Here is an 11,015-nt window from a genome sequence, read left to right on the forward strand (position 1 = left end):
AAGAGAAAAACAGATATCGTATATTAACACATATATGTGGAATCTGAAAAAATTGGTATAGAAGGTCTTATTTACAAAGCAGAAATATAGTCACAGATGTAGAGAACAAACATACGGATACCAAGGGGGAAAGAGGTGGGGTGGGAGGAATTGAGAGATTGGGATTGACATGTATACACTATTGATACTATGTATAAAATAGATAATTAATGAAAACCTACTGTATAGCACAGGGAACTCTACTCAGTGCTCTGTGGTGATCTAAATGGGAAGGAAATCCAAAAAAGGGGATATATATATATGCGTATTGCTGATTCACTTTGCTGTACAGTAGAAACTAACACAATATTGTAAAGCAAATATACTCCAATAAAAATTAAAAATAAAAAAAAAATTAACAGGGCTTCCCTGGTGGCGCAGTGGTTGAGAGTCCGCCTGCCAATGCAGGGGACACGGTTCGTGCCCCGGTCTGGGAAGATCCCACATGCCGCGGAGCGGCTGGGACCATGAGCCCTGGCCGCTGAGCCTGCGTGTCCAGAGCCTGTGTTCTACAGTGGGAGAAGCCACAACAGCGAGAGGCCCGCGTACCGCAAAAAAAAGAAAAAAAGAAAACAAATTAACAAAGACTTTAAAAAATTAATATGAAATGGATTAAATACTTTAACATATGACCTGAAACCATAAAATTCCTAGAAGAAAATATAAGGAATAATTTCCTTGACGTTGGTCTTGGTAATGATTTTGTGCTTGGATAAGACACCCAAGCACAAGCAACGAAAGCAAAAATAAACAAGTGCCATACATCAAATGGAAAAGCTTCTGTGTATCAAAAGAAACAATCAACAAAATGAAAAGGCAACTTATGAAGCACTGTATAGAAAATTATTTTCAAAATGCAGATCTGATAAGGGGTTAATATTTGAAATACATAAAGGACTCTTCAAACTCAATAGCAAAATGAACAAGCAAACAAAGAAAAAAAAAAAGAAACAAATAACCCAATTAAAAAGTGGGCAAAGACCCTGAACAGACAGTTTTTTCCAAAGAAGATATTCAAATGGCCAACAGGTACATGAAAGGGTGCTCAACATCACTAATCATCAGGAAAATCCAAATCAAAAGAGCAATGAGATACAACCCCACACCTGATAAAATGGATATTAATAAGAAGACAAGAGATAACAAGTGCTGGGAAGGTTGTCAAAAAAGGGGATCCATTGTACACTGTTGGTGGGAATGTAAATTGGCACAGTCACTATGGAAAATGTTATGGAGGTTCCTCAAAAAATTAAAAAGTAGAACTACCATATGGTCCAGCAATTCATTTGCTGGGTATGTATCCAAGGGAAATGAAATCACTATCTGGAAGAGATGCCTGCATTCCCATGCTCACTGCAGCATTATTTACAATAACCAAAACATAGAAACAACCTAAGTATTCGTCAATAGATGAATGGATAAAGAAAATGTGGCATATATATATATATGTATGTAAATGTTTTCAGTATTAGAAAAGAAGGAAATCCTGTCGTTTGTGACAGGAGAGATGAACCTTGAGGGCGTTATGCTAAGTGAAATAAGTCAGGTAGAGGAAGAAAAATACTGTATGATCTCACTTTATGTGGAATCTAAAAAAGCTGAGCTCAGAAACAGAGAACAGATTGGTGGTTGCCAGGGCCAGGGGGGTGAGGGGTTGTTGGGAGAAATGGTTGAAGGTGGTCAAAGGTACAGACTTCCAGTTTTAATATGAATAATTTCTCGGGATGTAATGTGCAGAATGGTGACTATAGTTACAATTCTCTTGTATATTTGAGAGTTACCAACAGGATGGGTCTTAAAAGTTCTCATCACACACAAAAATTCTAACTATGTGAGATGATGGATGTTATTAATCTTATTGTGGTAGTTACTTTGATATATATATGTCTATATATCTCTATCGCTATATATATATATATATTTATATAAAATGTGGTACACCTTAAACTTACACAATGTCATATATCAATAACATAAAAAATAAAGCTAGAAAAAAGAGATTATAGACTACTTATGTAACTATGAATAATTTAAAATATGTGGGTAAACATATATTAAATGCATTTCAAGATAAAATTATATTGTGTTACTTTGTGTACATGATTTCTATGTTAATACATTTATGGATTTGCTCCTAGAGATTTAATTTGTTTTATGTACTAAGAAAAGTTTAAAAATCAAAGAAGAACATGTAGGCTTGTTTATCAAATGTGATTAAAAAATTAATTGGCTTGGAAAAAAATTAAGTTGTGGCTAAAATTTTACCTATTCCAAGTTATAATGTGGCAAAATTAAAATTTACATGAGTATCTTAGTGGAGAATAGCCATTAGAAAAATCTTCTTGTCATCAAAGAACACTCATCTTTTTAACATAATCTTCATTTTCTTGTTCTGAGAATGAAGGTATCATCTAAGATAGCTATAACCTTACTATTGACTAGCATCTACTAAACTAATGTTTCATACTTCAGTATTTTAAAAAAATCTTTCGTTTCTACATGTACATATATTCAATACATTTTTGCTACTGTTATGCATTAGCAGTTTTTCTCTAACATATGTATGGAAAAGGGATAAAAATAAATTATCACAGTTTTGAATGTTACTTTCTAAGTAAAACTCCTAAATAATTTTCAAAAAACTTTTTCCAGCTTTCAATTTGTTTATCAAATTTTAGCATAGACTGCATTTATCATTGTCATGTTTTTGGTTAAATACTCTTCATTTATTCAAATATTTTTATTAGTAGACTCCATCTTGGTAACAGTTTTAGATTTATAGAAAAATTGAGAAGATAATACAGAGAGTGCCCATCTACCCCCTCCCTCTACACATAGTTTCCTCTGTTATTAACATCTTACATTAGTATGGTACATTTGTTACAATTAATGAACCAAAATGATATATTAATATTCTTGGCTAAAATCCATAGTTTATTTTTTTCTAATGTTCTTTTTTGCTCCAGGATTCCATCTAGGTTACCAGAATACAATTAGTTGTCATGTCTTCTTAGGCTCCTCTTGGATGTGACAATTTCTCTAACTTTCCTGGTTGTGGATGGCCTTGATTGTTTTGAGGAATACTAGTTAGTTGTATTGTAAGATGTCCTATTGGAACTTGTCTGATATTTTTCTCATGATTAGACAGGGGTTATGAGGTTTTGGGAGGAAGAGCACAGAGATAAGGTGTAGTTTTCATCACATTTTATCGACAGTATATACTATTAACATGATTTGTCACTCTTCATGTTGACCTTTGTCCCCTGGTGGGAGTGGTGGTTGTCAGGTTTCTCCACATGAAGTTACTCTAGAAAGTTACCCTTTCTACACTACTTTTTGGAAGGAAGTCACTATGCACAGCCCACATTTAAGGAGTGGGGAGTTATGCTCATTTTCTTTTAGGGTGGAAACATATTTTTTAAAAATTTATTTTATTGAGATATAGTTGATTTACAATGTGTTAATTTCTTCTGTACAGCAAAGTGATTCAAATATATATTCAAATATATATACACATTCTTTTTCATATTTTTTCCATTATGATTTGTCACACGTTATTGCATATAGTTCCCTATACTATACAGTATGACTTTGTTATTTATCCATTCTATATATAATAGTTTGCATCTGCTAATCCCAAACTCGCAATCCATCTTTCCCCCACTCCCTCTCCCCCTTTGGCAACCACAAGTCTGTTCTCTATGTCTGTGAGTCTGTTTCTGTTTCACAGATGAGTTCATTTGTGTCATATTTTAGATTGCACACATAAGTGATATCATATGATATTTGTCTTTCTCTGACTTACTTTACTTAGTATGATAATCTCTAGTTGCATCCATGTTGCTGCTAACAGCATTATTTCATTCTTTTTATGGCTGAGTAATATTCCATTGTATATATGTACCACATCTTCTTTATCCATTCCTCTGTCGATGGACATTTAGGTTATTTCCATGTCTTGGCTTTTGTGAATAGCGCTGCTATGAACATAGGAGCGCATGTATCTTTTTGAACTATAGTTTTGTCAGGTTATATGCCCAGAAGTGGGATTGCTGGATCATATGGCAACTCTATTTTTAGTTTTTTGAAGAACCTCCGTACTGTTTTCCATAGTGGTGGCACCAATTTACTTTCCCACCAACAGTGTAGTATGGTTCCCTTTTCTTAGGGTGGAAATATTATTTTTAAAGCACTTTTTAAAAACTTACAACACACAAGGTTTGCTCATGTGCTTCAGAAAACCATATAAATCAGGATTAAGGTAAGGTGAACAAGGGCTGAAAAGAAGAACAGTTCTTTTGTTGCTTTTAATTCAATTCTCTCTCTGCTTCGGTCTCTAGGATTGCTTCTTCCTGTGTCGACTTTCATTCACTGCCCCCACACTAATTCCCAGACCAGGTTTTCTCAATTTCAGCTGTATTGATATTTTGGGCCAGATAGTTTTTTGTTGTGGGAGAATGTCCTGTATATTGTAGGATGTTTATCAGGATACATGGCCTGCATTCACCAGATGGCAGTAGCATGTCCTATACTTTGCCCCCAGCTCTGAAAACCAAAAGTGCCTCCTGTCATTGCCATATGTTCCATGGATAGCCAAATCAACCTGGTTGAGAACCACTGCTATAGACTATCATCCATCTTCTGAATTAGTGTTTTAATTCTTTCAGTTATACATTTAACACATATATTCAAATGTCAATAAATATACCAACATACTTAACCTTTTCCTAGATTATTTATACTCTCCATCTTTTTATCCTATTTTAAGCTCTCACTACCCTCTAGAAATGGAAGATTCTGCCCTATGTATGTCCCCATATCCTGCAGAAAACATATTAAAAAGATTCTTCTCGCCCTTTACAACACTTTCCAGTCAGTTTTATTTCTCCTTTATTTAAAAATTACTCCAATTGCAGATCGAATTTTCTCAGTATACTGTTACCTTTCCACATTCTAATGGCTAATTTCCAAATCACTTCAATTTATTGAGAGGTTTGGCACCTTCCTCTTTCCCTCAACCCCTGCTCACTCTAAAGGAACATCAAAAACACAGATTATGTCTAACCAAGAACCAAAACTGCAGGAACAAAATTTCTCATGTTAACTGCTTCATACCACTGCATCCATTCATTTCTTTTGTTCTGTGAAATCTCTTCCCTATATTTCTTTAAACTTGTCTCCTACATCCTCATACTTCAATTCATAATTTCAAACTCTCTTACAAAATACTTTCAACAGAATCATTCCCAGTCTTTGTCCCTAGCCTTTATTTACTACTTTATCCATTTAATTTATCCAGTAGTATTCTGTCAGTGTAATGTTTTAAGATTAGATTTTAAAAGATTAGATTTAACTATAGTGTTGAAGTTTCCTATTGCTTCCTTTGTCTGAAAAATGAGGACTAAACACAGTTGTAGGGCCGTTCAAAGGCCTTTTGATTTGGTTCTTGTGCAACTGTGAATTTATCTTCTACATATGATCTCCATACATATTTATCTTCTACATACGATCTCTCAGCACTCTAAATCTTTTAAAATTTTTATTTATTTATTTATTTTTGCGGTACGCGGGCCTCTTACTGTTGTGGCCTCTCCCGCTGCAGAGCACAGGCTCCGGACGCGCAGGCTCAGTGGCCATGGCCCACAGGCCCAGCCGCTCCGTGGCATGTGGGATCCTCCCGGACCGGGGCACGAACCCGTGTCCCCTGCATCGGCAGGCGGACTCTCAACCACTGCGCCACCAGGGAAGCCCAGCACTCTAAATTTTTTTCCTGAGCTTCTTTCTGATATTTATTTGTGCTATAATAGTATGGTTTTGTTGCATAAAATAAAGCCTCAAACTCCAGTAACTTACAACTATAAACATTTATTTCTCATATGATTGACTTAGGCACCTCTACTCTAGACTGCAGTGTTTAAGCTCTGGGTTTTCTCTGCCTTCTTCTTTCAACCAACTTATTCTTTTCATGGACAGCATATGAGAATGATTAAAAATATATGATGCCTCTTAGCATTAGCACTATTGTTTCATCCCATATTTCATTAGTCGAAGTAAGTCAAATGGTCAGGCCCAGAGCCAAGGATTGGAGAAGTACCTACTGCCTAAGATGACACCACAGCAAATGTATAAATCAAGGAAGGGTGAAGAATTTGGAAGGACAAAGCCAGTCACTTTTATGCCTCTGTACCTTTGTATATATTCTCTCTGCCTCAGTAATCGTCTATCACTACCTTTGCAATCTGGTAAACTCCTAATCATCATACAACATGCAGTTAAATATTATCTTTGACGCTTTTCCCTTTTCAAGCAGGCAAACTAAAATTTCCCCCTTTTTTTTGCTACCATAGTACTTCACGCATTCTCCTTCTATAGCTGTTTTATTAAATCATTAAAGTGCAGAAAGACTATTTTTATCCATGTACCTGACTCCTCCACTGAGCTTATAGGAAATTCTTTAGGTTAGGAGATAGATATTCCCTTTGTTGTTGGCCCATGGTATGTACCTAACAAAAACTGTTGAAAGATTAGATAAATTTAACTTCATTCGTATGGACGGTCATATATATGAGGTATAAAAATCATTGTGGATAGGAAAGTAACAGGAAAAATAGGAACTATTTTTTTCTACTCTAAGACCCAAATTGACTGTATTGTCCTATAGGGCTTTTAAGAATATTTAGTGGCTCTAGGCTTATTTTCAAACTCATAAACCAATCTCTAAGAAGAAGACGTATTGTACAAATGCAAAAGAGAGGTTTTATAATTGTGGAAGCTGCTCAGATATGGATAAAATACTGGACATAAAGACATGTGAAACACAAAGAGAAATAATAACTGAAGCTCATGCTGAAACTATACCCATATCTTCATTACTCAATAATGTAATTCCAATTCTTCTTACTTACCTTTAATTTTTATTTGATCTCCAAACAAAGTCAGAAAAAAATCTAACAAAGTCAAGGAGAAGCTCTGAAAAAATAACATTTAGCAATTTTATTCTGTGTTTGTTAAAATAAAGAACTGCATTTAGGTTGGTTTCCTTTGGAAAGATGGTTATATCTATTATACCAGAGATAAGGATGAAAGTGAGATGTGTGGTGCAATTACATTTATCACTGAGATAATCAACTGGGCCTGTAACTAAGTGAATGCTAGTTAGATTAGTGGGGGAAAAGGAAACAAAAAACAAAACACAAACTACTGGGCTTCCCTGGTGGCGCAGTGGTTAAGAATCCACCTGCCAGTGCAGGGGACACAGGTTCGAGCTCTGGTCCGGGAAGATCCCACATGCCGTGGAGCAACTAAGTCTGCACACCACAACTACTGAGCCTGCGCTCTAGAGTCTGAAAGCCACAATTACTGAAGCCCACACGCCACAACTACTGAAGCCTGCTTGCCTAGAGCCCGTGCTCCGCAACAAGAGAAGCCACCACAATGAGAAGCCCGCGCACTGCAACGAAGAGTAGCCCCTGCTCACCGCAACTAGAGAATGCCTGTGCACAGTAACAAAGACCCAACGCAGCCAAAAATAAAATAAAAATTAAAAAATAAATTAATTAAAAACAAAAAAACTCATAAAAAAAACAAAAAAACCCCAAACTACAGAATTAGTGTACTATATAGAAACATACATTGGTTTTTAACTTTTAATCTTTAGACATAATTTAGTCTCATGTCTAAACTCTAAACTCAAACAAAAGTGATTTAAAAAGAATAACCAAACTTCCAGAAATTCTCATTAGTGGTAATGGTATTAAGGAGTATATGAGGTATTTTAAGTGTATTTATTATTTTACATCTGTTTGTTCTATAGCTTTTCCTAATAAGGTAACAAAACCTTCTATGTTCAAGTTTTGGATAATAAAACAATATTTGCATTATATAAGCTGTTTTACTTGAAACAGTGACTATGACTAAATAGATTACAGTCTGGCTACAAATCTATCAGTAAGTAAAATCAATACGAACCACAAAGTTACTAGATTTATGGCTCTAACTAATTTATAATGGTGCACAGATGACTAGTTACTATTGTAAAGTATTATATTTACTCATTATAAGATGAATATATATTGCAATTAGTTATTGAATTAGATTTTCATGTTATTTTCTTAGTTACAAATGAGACCTGTTATGATCGTCCTTTCTTCCCCAAACCAATATATTATATACTTAATCTTCAACATATCATTCCCTAGACAAATTTTAGAGTAAATGTGGAGCAAAGAATTTTTCTGAATAAAATTTGCAACTCATCATAGCTACCAAAAAATTCTGTTTCCTAAGGCAAATAAAGGATTGATACAAACCAGAGCATCTCATTAAATATAATTCTGAGGTTGGATGTTTGCTATAATAGTTACTTTTTTGATCATCATCATGCTTCCATGAGCAAAATCTTCCAATTCAGTGAGAACTGGCAGAAGAATCCAAGATGTTGTACATTCAAATGTAAATGAAGAGCAAAAGAGACACACGAGATGAGTTTTACCGTTACATTGATCAACATCTTGAGGTTTTACTGAACCTCACAGACAGTTACCTTCCTATGAAATAAAAGATATTGCTTGAAAGGAACTATGTAGTTTTATATATATTACTTCAAATTTATTATGGTTGAACAGCTTGAGAGGAAAAATGCTCTTGTAATAGAAAAAACAATACTGGCTTTTTCTTCCTGATACATATAATTTCTGTGATGATACTTGCTACTCTGGGTAGATCATTTTTATTCAACCTTTGTAAAACTATACTTGCTATAAAACAGTTTTAGGCAGTCAAGATTTTACACAGTGTATCTGTTTAAAATATATGTAGTTCATTTGAGCATACTACATGCATCAACAAATTAAAAAATGAAGATTTTATAGTTACTGTTGCTTTAGACCTGTTGTTTGCTCTTTTCTTTCTTCCTTTCAGTGTTCTTATAAATATTTAGATTTATTTTTTAAGTGTTTACGATTATTTTTAAAAATAACACAACATATATGGTTTAATCTCAGTATATCAATACTAGTAAATGAATTAATACAATTGCCTATGCAATAATTAAATATAATTTACTAAGGAGTATATAAATTTATTCCAAGGAATAAAGTACTACTTTCATAATAATTTAAAAGCCCATCATTCCACATATTCTTAAATTATATTGAAATAATCATTGAGAATGTAAGATTATTTAAAAGTGCAGACTTCAGTAAATCAAAATAGTTCAGTCATTGATTATTTAGGAGGTCATCTGATATGGACCCTGCTTCTAAATAAGCCTGCATTTTAAGAATACAAAGTAATATTTTCAAAGCATCTTTATTTCTAAGATTTCTGCCAGTTTCTCTGTTAGAATCATGATGCTTCTGAGTGTAATAAAATATACTATGTCCTAGAATTACTCAGCTTGCTCTCTGCCTCTATCATGGTGATAGTGAGGACAAACTACCATGTAGAGCAAAACTTACTTCCCTCCATAAGGATGAGCAGGAGAAATACTTCATAAAACTGTCCCAGAATTACCATTTTAAACACTTCAGCCACTGGATTAAATGACTTCCCTTCACCATTCTCTCCCCTCATACTTAGAAGGTATCTGCCCACCTTGACCAAACACCCCTGAGGAAGGGAGCTGGGGTAGATGGCTTTGTGGTCCTGTTGGCCATTGACCTTGCATATTCCATCGTACAAAACATCTAGATATATTTCCCTGGAGTTCAACTGGATGGGATAAGGTGATAATACTGACTATTTATAAGAATCACATATAGTTTTAAGCATTTACTTATTTAATATTTAAAAAGTTAATCTGAAATTTTTCTGCTGATATTTACATAAATTACTTTATATTTCATGTATTTATCTAGAGAAATGAAAAGAGAAATAGGGTAGGTTATTTGACAACTCTTTGTCACTTCCACTCACTTTCTATCGGCAAAAACTAACACGAGTGAGCCCTACTTCACTGGGCCGGGGAAGAATTCTCCTTATACTACAAGTCACATGGCAATGGGTCAGAAATGTCACATGGTTATGCTTGAGTTCAGAAGTGGAAAAGTGCAAATATTTTTGGAATTAAAACTGCACATATTCTTGGACATTTGTGAACAGACCAAAAATTACTATATAGTCTTTGAGTTGGTGGCAGAAACTTTTTTTTTTTTTTTTTTTTTGCGGTATGCGGGCCTCTCACTGTTGTGGCCTCTCCCGTTGCAGAGCACAGGCTCCGGACGTGCAGGCTCAGCGGCCATGGCTCACGGGCCCAGCCGCTTCGCAGCATGTGGGATCTTCCCGGACCGGGGCACGAACCCATGTCCCCTGCATCGGCAGGCGGACTCTCAACCACTGTACCACCAGGGAAGCCTGGCAGAAACATTTTGTTAAGAACAATAGTTGAAATTTTTTGTTTGGAAAAAATTCTACAATGGTAAAGAATTTAAGTCACATATTTTTTGTAGGTTAGCCCCAAATTAATTCAGAATTTACTCTTTTGTGGCAACACAGTTATTTAATATTATTGGAAAAAATTGATAACTTAGAAGGGAGTTTCATACATAAATTAGTTGTGGGTTGAAAAGGGTGCCCAAAGGTTATCACTGGAATTTTTAAAACTGATTTCTCAAGAATGAATCATATCTATCTACCCACCTACCTACCTATCTCTATATATAATCTATATACCTAGATTATATATTATTATAATGTTATATATAATAAAATTATATAGATAATATTATTATATTTTAAATTGCCTAGTAGTTTCTTCTTTCACAGTACTTTTGCTGGACATTGTTGGTTAGATAACCCAAGAGCTAGTTATTCTCAACTCAATTGCTCTTTAAATCTCAATTGCTAATCTTTAAATATTAAGGCAAAAACATACAACTAAAATATATTCTCTGCTGAAGTGCATCTAAGGTTGGCCATGGTTCCAGTTCTGACAGATTAGATGAACATGTAAATGAAAGTCAGCTTGGATATTTTTC

Source organism: Tursiops truncatus, chromosome 4, assembly GCF_011762595.2.
Source record: "Tursiops truncatus isolate mTurTru1 chromosome 4, mTurTru1.mat.Y, whole genome shotgun sequence".
In the NCBI taxonomy this organism is placed as follows: domain Eukaryota; kingdom Metazoa; phylum Chordata; class Mammalia; order Artiodactyla; family Delphinidae; genus Tursiops; species Tursiops truncatus.